Consider the following 13,078-nt stretch of genomic DNA (forward strand, 5'->3'; position numbering starts at 1 on the left):
GCTACTCTTATGCAAATAAGCGTGCTCTCTTTTAGATCAAGGTAATCTATTTTTCCACTGTGGAGGGACTGTGGAGTAATAAAAACCAGAGGAACCCAGTTCTTGAGTTTCTGGTGACATGGGGCTTCTGCTTGGATTCTGAAGTGCTGATTCAGAACAAGATGTTCTGCTCCAAATCAGTGCAGGTTTTCCTAGGTGAATGTGATGGTTTTAATTACGTATTTAGCAGTAGAAAACTCTGCTTGTTGACTTACTGCGGCAATATTTGCAGCTCATGATGCTGAGGCTGAAGAAATCTCTCCTGTGCTTTTTGTCTGGCTGTTATCGCAGCGTTTGGGATGTAAGGAATGAAAATGTAAATGTTTACGGATTTATTTGTTTACTCTTAGTTATCTGCTTGCAATAATGTTAGAATTTGGCCACGTTGTTTCTGATGCTGCTGCATAACTTAGCCTAGAAATGAAAAAACAAACAAACAATACTACTTTTAGGGGTGTCAGAGCATTCTTTCTTGAATTATGCATTAATAACTTTACCTCACCTTACCTGAAGGCAAGTTCTAGCACTTAAGTTGCAAAAAGGCAATAGTTAAAGTAAGAATTAGGGTTAGGATGATGTCAGGTGTTTGTTTCTGCTGGATAATTAGTGGTGTTTGGGGGCACATGGAAGACACCAGACAGTAAGAAATAACTTTGTTTCTTTGCCACTTTAAAAATCACCACAGGCAGGCTGGGTTTTTTATGGGTGATGGCGAAATTTTAAGGACTTGTGCCTTAGATATCTTGTATAAACCTAAGCTGGTAAAACCAGCTTAGAAAAGAAAGTAGATATCGAGCAATTCCTCCTTTTGACATCGAGTTTTCATAATTTTTTTTGATGGAAAAACACAATAATTTGGTTTCTTTTTTTTTTTTTTTTAATAGTGGAGTGCACTCTGGCTTCCCACCAAAACACAAGATAGAATTAATCAAAGTGATTAAAACAGGAACAAGGGCTTCTGTAATATGTAGAAGAGCTGGAGTGGGGGGTGGCAGAACCATCCCCAGCTCCTGTAGCTCAGCCTTACCCTGGGTGGTGCCTCCTCCAGAAGATGAACTGAAGTCAGGGAAGGGTTTGTGGTGTGGATAATGCCAGTGTAGGGTATGAACCAAAATCTTCCTGACTGGAACTTCTGGTATGTTCCTTCGGGTCCACAAATGTCATAATCGTGAGGGGAAAAAATGCAAGTCATGAAAGTGTAAGGTCACCCTAAGCACACAAGATTTCCTGTGTCTTTAACCATTAGTGAATTTATGCTTTGTACCAAATATTGAATCTTTAACGATTTGTCTGAAACCTTTGTGCAGAAACAATGTCCTGCAAAAGTCACGCTGAGAAAGAATCTAAACGTTGCATTAGACCTTGAAAACTTTGTCTTTTGTGCTCTTATTTGTTATCAAATTTGATCTGAAAGGCAGAGGGTTGTAATTCACGTTGTAAAATGACCTCATTGTTCTCTTCCTGACACTAAAGCCTGTGGTGGTTTGTAATGTGAGTAAGGAATTATGTCAATACAATATTTTTGCACTCATTCTGTCCTCACTTTCTGTTCCTTTCATCAGCTTCTTTTTTTTTTTTTTTTTGTTACCCTAGAAAGAAAATTTCTGTGGGAAATAGTTTGGGCTTGTGGTTCAGGGATGGAGAGAGACAAATGTTTTGTTTTGTTTTTGTCCTGTTTGCAGTTCTTAGTACAGTTAAACTTTCACCAGTAAATAGACACACCATAAAGATATAAATAGTTTTATTGGGAACTGCTGTTCTAACAGGGAGCACTAACAATTGCTTTATAACAGAGTGAGGGGAGGACAGAGAACACTTCCCACAACCCTGTTTTTAAAATGTGAGGATAATTGGCTGGAAAATGGATAAGAAATTAAAAACAGCAATAAGGACACACTCAGCTGTTGAAATCTAATAGCTAATATGCCTGAATTAGGCAACGTGCTGCCATCTGAGAGCTGCTGCTGGAGGTTCTCGTGGTCATTAACAGTCAAAATTCCTCCCAACCACCTGAAAATATGGAAGCATGGAGCATTTAGCTCTTTGCCTCCCTGGATGGCAGTGGGACAAGGCATCTCTGCTGCTGGAAGACGATGTTGGAGCCGAGGTTCTGCTGAAAGAGCTGAAGTCAGGCACTGAAAAATTACCTGCTTCATCAAATCCCTTTCTTAAATTAGCCTGTAATCTCAGATTAAAAACCTCCCAGTAAAAGCCCTGGCTGCTTTTGGCTCTGAAATTATACAATCCTTAGTTTAAATTCATTAAATAGTTATGTGGAAAGGGGAGCAAGCCATCTGTAATAAGCTAGAATTGCTGACACAGTCCCCATAATAGGTTCTCTCCCAGAGGTTTTTATTGCAGTTATATAAGAAATCATCGACTTAGGAAGTTCAAAGAAACTTTCAAAATAGATCTGTGGTTTTTTTTTTTTTTTCTTTTTGGTTGTGTTTTCTGAGCGATGTAGCAGGAGACCATGAAGATATTGCTCATAATAATTAGAGCTGTGAAAGCTTGGGAAAAGATGCCTAGGGAAAAAGGGGAACTTCCTTATTTACAGAAAGTTTGAAGAACACTTTAAAACGGAGGAATGTTTAAAATCCAAGTTACAGTAGCCACTGCCTGGGAATCATGTTAGTTAGGCCTTTTATCTTAATAACAATTACAGAGGATGATCTGCAGATCTCAGCTACCAAAATCACGGTGCACTCGCTCGATGGATGTTTTGGGTTCTCTTTCATCACACAACAGGTAATTCCAGGATGAAGCCAGTGGGATTTACAGCGTGGATAATTCCAGGATGTAACTAAAGCACGTGGATTTGCAGGCTGGGGCAGGAGGTGGTTTCCTCAGCCTCCAGCATGGGCCAGTTCATACCACAAGTGACAGCCCCTCCCATGCTGGACCAGCAGAGCGATGGTGGAAATGAGATCTGGGAGCAAGAAGGGACCTGGAGGGTTTCTTGGGGTTGTTTTGAGCTGAGAGAGAGAGAGAGGACAACACTGGAAATGAGCTGGGAAAATGAGCTGGTTCATAATTCCTTCACCTTTCTGAGGGAGTCACATTAAAAACACCACTCAGGGGACTCAACGGGCTTTGTTTCACTATTCTTGTTACAGCAAACAAATAATGTCTTTTTTTTTTCTTTTTTTTTTTTTCAGTTCAAGCTGTTTCCTTCACTGCAGGCATCAGTCCCTTCTATTCCAGTCTATCCTCTCGATCACATCTATTAATATTCACGCTGGCCCAATGCTCCAGTTCAGTGTGGAAGAGTCCTGAGAAATGATTTCTTTTCCAGCCTGCAAAACTCACTGCAAATGACACCCTGACCTCTGCAGCAGCAAATTCATTAATTTTGGCAGAAAAAAAATATCACAGTTTCTGCTTTGAAAGGATTGATTTCCTGAGGAAATACTGAAGTGCCTTGTCATTAACACCTCTTTGGACATCTACAACAAGGTACCTCTAGGCCTTTTATACAAGATTAACTAAAAATGCTGCTCTTTTTTTTTTTTGGACAGAGGAGTCCCTGTGAGCACATTCACAGTAACCACAGGAGACCAGTTAAATTTTTTTTTTTCACCCTCATCCATAAATAAAACTTCTAGCCTAAGGAAAAAGCATCCAATTTGCTCTGTTTCAGGGAAAAGTCTGAATACTTTACCCCAGGGCAACACTCAGTGAAGATCATTTCAGCGAAATCACGTGACAGTCGTATTTTTACTTCTGTTTTTCTCTATCATTTCATGTTTATCTAAATGTGGAAGCGAGGAATTTCCAGGGAAGTCAGTAATGTTATATATATATTTTAAGTAAAAGTTACAAGAACACAAGAGCAGAGTTGCATAGAATCACCAAATGGTTTGGGTTGGGAGGGATCTTGAAGACCATCTCATCCCACCCCCTGCCATGGGCAGAGACACCTTCCATTAGCCCAGGTTGCTCCAACCTGGCCTTGGACACTTCCAGGGATGGAGCAGCCACAGCTTCTTAGTTTTGAGGATTAGGTAACTTAGTTCTAAACACATCTCTTTTTTTTGCCCCCAGCCACTTGTAGTTTTATCTGGTTCTAGTTAAAAAGTCACAATATTTGATTTGTTTTCTTTTTTCAATTCTGGCATTTATGAGGTTTCAGATGTGCCAACATTTAACCTTCACGTGACAGTGAGCGAAACCTCTGTCAACACGTGCCGGTTGATTTATAGTTGTATTTGCATTAAGAGTTCAAGTTAAAATCAAACAGTTGGAATCAGTGGCCCAGAAATAACTTTATTTTCAGTATTTGGTGTCAGTCAGTATCAAGGACTGACTGATTATTCAGTAGTTTAAAAATTCTTGGCACAAACTTTGGGACATGCTGAGGAGATAATCTGTTTGATGGATGATTTATCTCAGCTCTAGGCCTGCGTTATCCTTAATTTTATAAAAGGGAGGAGGACTAATGACACCCGTGGGATTGTTCGTAGTGCCTGACATTTGAAGAGGTGAAAAAGCCTTTGAGTAATTGGAGTTGCAGCTTGAAGCAGTGTGGATGTCCTGTCACTCCCCCTGATGAGCCCAGATTGGAAGGACAGCTTTCTTATCCGGGACTCTGATGTTTATAAAGGATCTGCCATTTATTAATCCCAGGATCTCTGCATTCCAACCTCTGCGAGACGAGGAAAGCTCTTTTTATTCCACCTGTCCCACCTTCACAACAAAACTGCTCATGTATGGGAAATAATAAGGTGGGTTTGGGTGGTTTTTTTCAGTCGAACAAATTCACCTCCTCTCCAGCTCGGAGCTGGGGATGCACAGGGTGGTCTTAAAGCACCCACAAATATCTGATTCTTTCTGGGTTAACATGTTGAACAATGGAGTGATCCTAATCCTTCCCACGAGAATTCCAGAGGTGCATAAAGCTAACATAAATTCCCCCAAATTATTAAAATTCCCAAATGCAGAAAATTAAAATTCGAAATGCGAAGCGAACGTGAGAATTCGGGAGGTCTGGGAGTGTTTTACGGAGCTGCTGCCCGGGGATGGGATGTGAAGTGCCCTCCTGAGCAGAATTCCAAAGGTTTTCATAATCCATCACGACAAAGATGATTTGTAGTGACACCTTCTTGAAAAGTCAACCTACAAAAACCTGCACCACAGGCTGATGATTCTTTTAGCTCCATGTTTTTCATAAGAGATATCTTAGGAATACTGAAACCATTAAAATCTACTTTAGGTACCTTTGCTAAATATGGTTAACTAGCTCCACTAGTTGAATTTCTTTCCATTTATTAAAACAGAGGATGGGGAGGAAGAAAGGAAAAGGATCTGTTAATTCTGTAGCACTTTTTTTTTCCTTAATTAACCTTTTTCATAGATGTTTTCTAACTGCTGGGAAAAATGTTGTCAATATCAGTATTTTTAAAAAGGTTTGGCAAAATACAGAGCAAATATTCAAATATTAGGTGGACTTCCTGTGTAAATTGGGATGGGATGAATGGAAGGAGTGGTTTGTGAGTGCCCTATCTCTCACTGGGTCATGGATAATAACACAGAGACTTGCTAAAACCAGAATGTTTTGTATTGCACAGAATATTGTTATATTGAAGTGTATCTGGGAACTGAGCAGTCCCAAATTGTGGAGAGCCTGGTGGACAGCACGGGGCTGAATCCACCTCGTGGGTGGGTAAGGAGAGCTGGGCAGAAGAATTGCTGTGTGAACTCTGCTAACATCAATGACACTGAAATATCTCCTGGAATGGAGGTCAGTAAACCCCCAGAAAATTGCTTTATCATAATTTTTCTTATCCACTTTCTAGTCTTGACAGAAAAGAGAATTGGATTGTTAGCTCTAAAGTATTATAAAATAGAGATGTCACTGGTTTAGGGCCACATAATGTAGATTTTGTGCAGGTGTGCACTTATGGTGTTAATGCAAAATATAGTTCAGGCCATTAGCTAAATTTCACTTAAATACAGTTTATTTATGCAAATAAATGTGAATTCAAATGGAAGCTGACTGAAAAATGACAGGGTGATAGAGAGAAGAAAGAACCTAATTTATGGTTTTGCTTAGTGAGAAGTGAAAAGGAATAAGACTTTTTTTATCTGCCAGTATCTGAAGGGGTTAAGAGCTGGGAGAAAACAATCCTGGTGGCACAATAACCCAGGGCTCACAAATAAACAGAGGCAGGGAGGAAGAATAATTTTAATTGGCCAAAGTGAGAAGCTTCAGATCTGTCTGTCGAGAGCTTGTGGTGGTGTCAAGGTCTCAGCGTTTTAACTGATGTGTGTGGGCAGGTTTGGGGAGGGTTTGTACTGGACAGGTGACATCACTCAGGTGGGGGGGTGGTTATTGCCATCCTGGCAGCAGAAAGCCCCGGTTACACCTGTCATGAATTGACAGGAGAATGAGGATCAGATTAATCCAGAAGAGCCAGCCCAGGAGGCCATGAGGTGGTTGGAGCAGCCACGTGTGGTCTGTGGGCACTCCTTGCTAGTCCTTGGCTCTGGAGAGATGGGAGGATTCCAGATTTGCTGTGCTGAGCAGGAAACAGTCATGGTTTTCCAAGAACACTGTGTGTGCAGAGGTGGAGTCAGGGGGACTTAAATCCTGGGGTGAAGAACAGAAGCCCTGATGGATTCTGGCTCAGAGGAGGAGAGGGAAGTTTGTCTTCAAGAGAGAGGTGGGTGCAGAAAGCCTCAAGGACCTGTGTGAAATTCCACTTGAGTTGTCCCCTAGGGCTCATATCTTGTGGCTGGGTGGCTAAACCCAGCTTTGAGCCCAGCCCTGCTCCTACAGGAGCAGTTTCTGGATAAAACAGGTGGATGATCTGCCATAATTCCTGCGCGGTCCAGCTCCCACTGGAGGGAAGGGCCATCTCAACAGTGCAAAGTCTTACATCAGCCTGGAGAGATTGTCCTCTTGGTGACAATGGGGAAGCTCCCCAAAACTGTGCAACCCTGAAAATTCCATGGCTTTTCCGTGGCATCCATGGCTTTTCTCTCCTTTGCACTGCCAGGGAGTTGCTGTTCTGTCTGTGAGGTTTTGGTCCTGGGAGCGAGAGGCACCAAGTTCCTGCTGGGGATGTGGTGCCAGACTGGACGTGGCTGAAGAGGCTCTGGATTAGCAAAGGTCATCAGGGCCTCTGCTGTTCATGAGCAGCTTCTTGGGTTCATCATCCAGAAGGGTTTGGGGCTCCCAGTGTGCTCTTTTGTAGTCCTGCAGGAATTGAGGGCAGTGGTAAAGCCTGAGGCAGCCCAGTGAAATTGTAGTATCAGGCTCAAGAGCCGCTCTGTAAAATCGAAAATGATGTCATGGCATTCAGCATTCCATTTTTCTTCCACTTCAAATGCAGCAGCTCTGTAAGATTAAGAGAGCCATTTCACTAAAACCAGCCCTGCTAACTCCTACTTAGATCTCCAGCTCACACTTGGATCTGAAAGTCGCAGAGTTCTCTTTCTGGTGCCCTGTCACCAGTAATAAATGTTTTGCAGTCCCCAACTTGCACCTTGCGTGGCCTCATTGCCTTCAGTGGGTTGATCAGATGTAATTAATTCACTCCAGAGTTGTTTAATGATGCATAAGAAGGAATAGATTCAGGCTCAGGCTCGTAACCGCTTTGCCTCTGAAATCTAACAGGATTAGAGCACCATTAAAAAAATCCAAGTAGTTCTGTGAGCAGTGAAACTAATGAAGCCAGGATTCCTATGGATTTGTGTCTTGTGCTTGATTGACTGTTTAACTGATTTATCTGAAGATTATTTTATCTCTACATACACCTCTAATCCCTTTCTGCTGAATATTTTGGCAGTTCCACGCTACTCGCTGCAGAAATTCCCCGGTAGGATCAATAGTTATTAGGACAAAATTGTTCAAAACCTGGCTTCTCTTTTAACTAACCCCCTGGCTTTAGAAAATTGAAGCACTTCGGGTTTTTTTCTTTGCATCTTTTACTGCTACATTTTGATGGGGAAAAAGCACAGAGACAGAGTCAGGAGCTTGATAAAGCCTAATACCATAAAATAAAGACAAAAAAAAAAAAAGAAATAAAGAATATGTTCTTCAAGATAAATCACAGGACTGTGAGAATAAAAAGAAGCAATCATAGAGCAATCTGGAAAGGTGCCAAAAGGATAACAGCATGAGGAAGAAAATTTTTATGACTAAAACAAAGTTTTTGGGAGTTGGATCAAGGCTTTGGGATGGGGAATCGCTTTTATTTTTACTAAACCCATTAGTTTAAAAACCTTTGGGAAATATTTGTGCCTAAATAGAAGAGTAAGAATTACGTAAACATCAAATAAAGAATGTCACCCAAATGTATAGTCCTAAAAAATTCCCTAATGACCCAGATAAACAGTTACCTGGGATGAGAAAAACCTTCTATTAAATTTCTGTGGGTTTGCCAGCTGTGAAAACAAAGCCTGTGTCATTTGGGAATACAATACATCACATTATAAATGTCATGTCACTTACCACTCACTAGGTTTTATAAAACTCAGACTACCCAAGCAGTTAAAAAATCTTCAGAGCTTTAAAGTTTATGAAAACAAAGAAATAGGGAAGCCAGGGATAAGCCCAATACTTAGGAATGAAAGTAATATACCTAATTTCACACAGACAAGGAAAGGAATGGCATTTTTGTGTGTTCTTTACAACCTTTGTACATATTCTATATTATTATTATTATTATTTATGATTTTTGTTTGTTTGTTTCAAGTGTTAAAAAGTTGTGGGGAGTTCCTGATTTGCTTTGGTAATTCTAGAACTAGTCTTGAGCAACACTTTTCACACATAAAAATCCCAGGTCCTGAATGTTCATAACTCACTAAAAGACACTCTCAAGGTGTAACCGTAACTAGAAAGTTAATTATATTAAAAATAACATAATTTATTGTGTATGTGCTTTGCAGTGACAGCAACACCTCCATTCAAACCTGTAAATCTGCCATAATTTGGGGAGTACAATTTTTACAATCATGGCTCAGATTAGAACAGGCAGAGCTTGTTAAGTTCAAAGTTATTTGTCCATTCTGCTGTTTCTGATTCTCCACTCCAAGAGAGTTTGGATTGTATTAATGTGCTTTTTGTTCAGCTGGAGGAAAATTCATTACAGAGAAATTCAATAAAAATGGGTAATTTTAATCAACTTGATGTATTTCTCCTTGGTTACTGTATTACAAATCAATAGCAGTAAATCCATAGTTAAGACTTGCAAGCTGTTGCATAAAGATCCAGTGACTTCTGTCTCAGGGTCTTGAATTAAAATGGAAAGAAAGAGCAATGAAAGTTTAATGCCTGAATCCTTCCAGTGAAAAGATATTTTTCTCTTCAAAATCTGTGATTGATAACAGAAATGATCTATAGAATTTTTTAACTTTTAGAACCTCAATGTAATTAATTTATTTGTTCCTCCCTGCTGGATTCCCTGCCCCTGCTTTGAACAGCCTTTCCATAGATTTCCTTGAGTGAAATGTAGGGGCAGAATTTTGGGGGGCTGGAGGTGAAGGGTGAAGGATGATGATTTAAGTCCTTTAACTGCCCTGTTTTGGGAAATTGTTCCTTTAGGAAGCTCGGCAAAGCAGTGGATCTCCCAGCCAGCCAGAGAAGGATTTGAAGGCGCCTTTCAAGGTAAGTGTAAATATGTAAAACTAAATAATTCGTTTTATCTCCTTGAGATGATTTTCGAGAAAACAAGTGCAGTGAATTTCTTTGGTTGATGTAAAGGATGAAACCTGAGGTGAAAGTGGGAGAACAGAACTTGACTAAAATACGTCTCTCACAGAGAATTCCCCTAATTAAATTGAAAAGCTGGCACCTTTGTCAGTCCTAAACATGGCAAAGAGAATAATTTATGAATCCTGGCAATCCCTGTTTAACGGTACAAGGCTCACATAAAGCGTTTCCTGCACTTTTGGAAATCAGATCTCAAGATTTAAGACCTGGAATTCTTATAAAACAAGCAACACAAAGTTATTTTCAGGCTGGCAGCTTTGTGAGATGGAAGATCAGGACAGTCACATTCCACGGGTGTGTCTGTCCAGGAGGTACCAAAGGAGTTGGATTTGGGGCTTATTGTTCTTGTTTCTTCCTGTGTGAGTTTTTACAAATCATGGCCCCATTCCCAGATATTCTGAAAATACAGGAGAGACAGATTTTATACGTTTTACGTACAGCTCATCAGAGTTAATTGCATGAAGTGGAACATCCCCTGATTTAATCCCTGCATTGGGTTTATTTAGAACAAAACCACTTGTGAGATGTGAGGTGGTTTAGGATTCTTTTACTCAGTTCCTTGATGCTGAATGCCAAGAGAATCAATCTGCATTTTGGTTTTGGAATAAACCCCAGTTTGTAGACACTGGTGGAAATTTGCTTTTTTTTTTTTCTTAATTAATGAATTCATTCAAGGGAGTGCTGAAATCAGAAATTGCTGCTGATAAAAAATAGACAAATAAGCATTTGGGGATGAAAAAACAAAAGCTGGAAACAAATTTAAATTTAATCAATTAGATTAAATTCAGACACCCTGATTTTGATGGTGTTGGTTTAACTGTGTAGTCAGCTGTGAGAGGAGACACCAAAGCTTCTCTCCAATATAAAGGTGAGACTTTTTTTCAGTAGTTGGCTGATATTTATCACTGAAATCCAGATTTTTCTTCTTGTAAAGGGGAAAAAATCTCAACAGAGTCAAAGATCTCTTTAAATCTATAAAAAAAATGGAAGACTTTGGTCTCTCTTCTTCAAAGAGAAACATGTAATGCTGGACATGGAGTTTTGTTTGGCTCAATGCAAGCTATCGAGTTGAAGACATAAATATATTTATTGGCAGTTTGATCGAGTAAAAAACTAGAAAAGGAAAAAAAAAGAAGAAAAGTAACAGGTTTGGTCGTGATTTGTGTGCTTGAGTATTGTTAAAATCTCACTTGCAGTGTTAAATACGACGCAAAGCAGGACCAGATCTCTCTGTAATTGGAAGAGTTGCCAGTGTGGATTATCCCCTGGAGATAATTTTCCTTGCAGGCAAGGTGGGCCCATCCCAAGGGATCAGATCATTCCCCCAGCCCTTCAGTAAACCTTCCCTGGCCAAGATGAATTGGGACAGGCATTATTGTTTTCCAGCCCAGGAGGTCACGTGTGGGGAAGGTGTTGAGCCCTCCGTTTATCAGCAGGACGAAGTGGTGAGGAAAGTACACGGTGGGAAGTTTATCAAACTCCCAGGTAATTGGAAGGAGCAGCGGTTTGAGAGGTGGGTGGCAATTTTTCACTGGGCTTTGATGCAAACTCAATTCTGCTGCTCGAGTGGTAGTGATTTTTGCAAGGTTTTAATAAGGGGACATCTGTGACTGGAGCCTTAGCAGAGTTCATGTCCTTTATAGCATCAATAATTTACAATAATTCAATAGGGACCTGCAGAATATAAAACAATCCTAGTGGAAAATGACTTTATTGGAGCCATCTTCTGTGGCTGAAGATTCTTTTAAGTGTCTGGTTTCAATGAAACACGAAATAACGTATCCATTATACTTTTATCATTGCACAAGAGAAAACCTTGTTCAACAGTCTTGTGGTGAAGAGAGTTGTTACATTTCCCTTGCTTTAGTGTGAAGAGAACAATTTCTCATCTTTGGGCTGCCTCTGAAAAATTTCCAGTGTGACTTGAACAGGAAAGCATTTAATAATTTACATAATATCTATTTTAAAACATGTGCCTAAAGAAGTGCCTGAGATGTTGTTCAGATAGTGTTCAGTAAAAATGCATAGATCCAGTTCTAATCTTGGTCCCATCCTCCTAAAAGCAGGATATTTCTAGGGATTTTAATAGAATAAGCTCTACAGGGGAAGAATTTGGAGCTTGATGTGTATTGCAGCACCTCAGCATCCTCTGAGGACAACAGGGACTTGGGGCTGCTGGTGCCTGAGAGGTTGGACATGAGCTGGATTGTCTTTAAGGCCCCTTCCAGCCAGGCCATTCCATGATTCCGGGACGTGGATGGGAGGGGCAGCCCCTGTATTTGAATCTCAGAAGTGCTGAAACCATCGTTGTCACCTAATACTTGATTTTATCCTGCTTTCTGAAGACTTAAACCACCCTTCTCTGCAGGTTTTTGCCTCCATGTGAACTCCCTGCTTTCCCCAGTTTTCAATCTATCAGTGTTGTCTGAAACTGAGAGAAATACCAATATTTTCTAAATAAAAATCCAGATAGAAGAATGAAATCATGGAAACATGGAATGGTTTGGGTTGGAAGGGACCTTAAAGCCCATCCATTTCCAACCTCTGCCACGGTCAGGGACAACTTCCACTATCCCAGGTTGCTCCAAGCCCCGTCCAGCCTGGCCTTGGACACTTCCAGGGATGGGACAGCCACAGCTGCTCTGGGAAACAGATCCTTTTACAGAAACCACTGTGATAAAGTTTGTGGTTGTGTTCACCCTCTGTTGTTTTGTTTGGGTTTTTTTTTAAAGAGTCACATAACATGAAAACCCAAATAACAAGCAAAATATTGTCTGTGCTCATATTCTGCTTAGTTATTTGACATATATCCTGATCTATTTTGGATCTTTTTGGCAATAATTAAGTTGTCTTCAGACCCCTCCAGCCTTTCAGGAGGCTTTACGTGGTGTTAATTCCCTCTGAAATCAACTGAGTTTGCCAAAGGAATTCTGAAGGTTAGAAACCCATTTCTAGTCTCCTGGAAATCTTTTCATTTCCATTGTTGTCACAAGGTTTTTTCTACATCCCCATTACATAAGTTAAATTAGGAACATAGGTCTAGTCATAGTCGTAATCAATTTTCTGATTCTGTGGAGAAGGGAAAAGTGCTGGAGCATTAACAATTTTTAAAAGTACATTTAAATCATTATTCATTTATAGGGTTGCATTAATTTCTGAATAATGCAGCACTGGAGATGGATGATTCACAGCGATGTAAAGTCTTTTGTAGTCATTTAGAGCCTCATTATGTGAATCTATCACTCACTGTTTCCACCCACAGACACTTCTTGAACTGATGAGGCAAAATCATTATGATGCAGATAAAAGGGAGAGCCTGGCAAA

The sequence above is a fragment of the Empidonax traillii genome, unplaced genomic scaffold, assembly GCF_003031625.1.
Source record: "Empidonax traillii isolate 1590-97213 ecotype Southwest subspecies unplaced genomic scaffold, ASM303162v1 scaffold482:size1200881, whole genome shotgun sequence".
Classification (NCBI taxonomy): domain Eukaryota; kingdom Metazoa; phylum Chordata; class Aves; order Passeriformes; family Tyrannidae; genus Empidonax; species Empidonax traillii.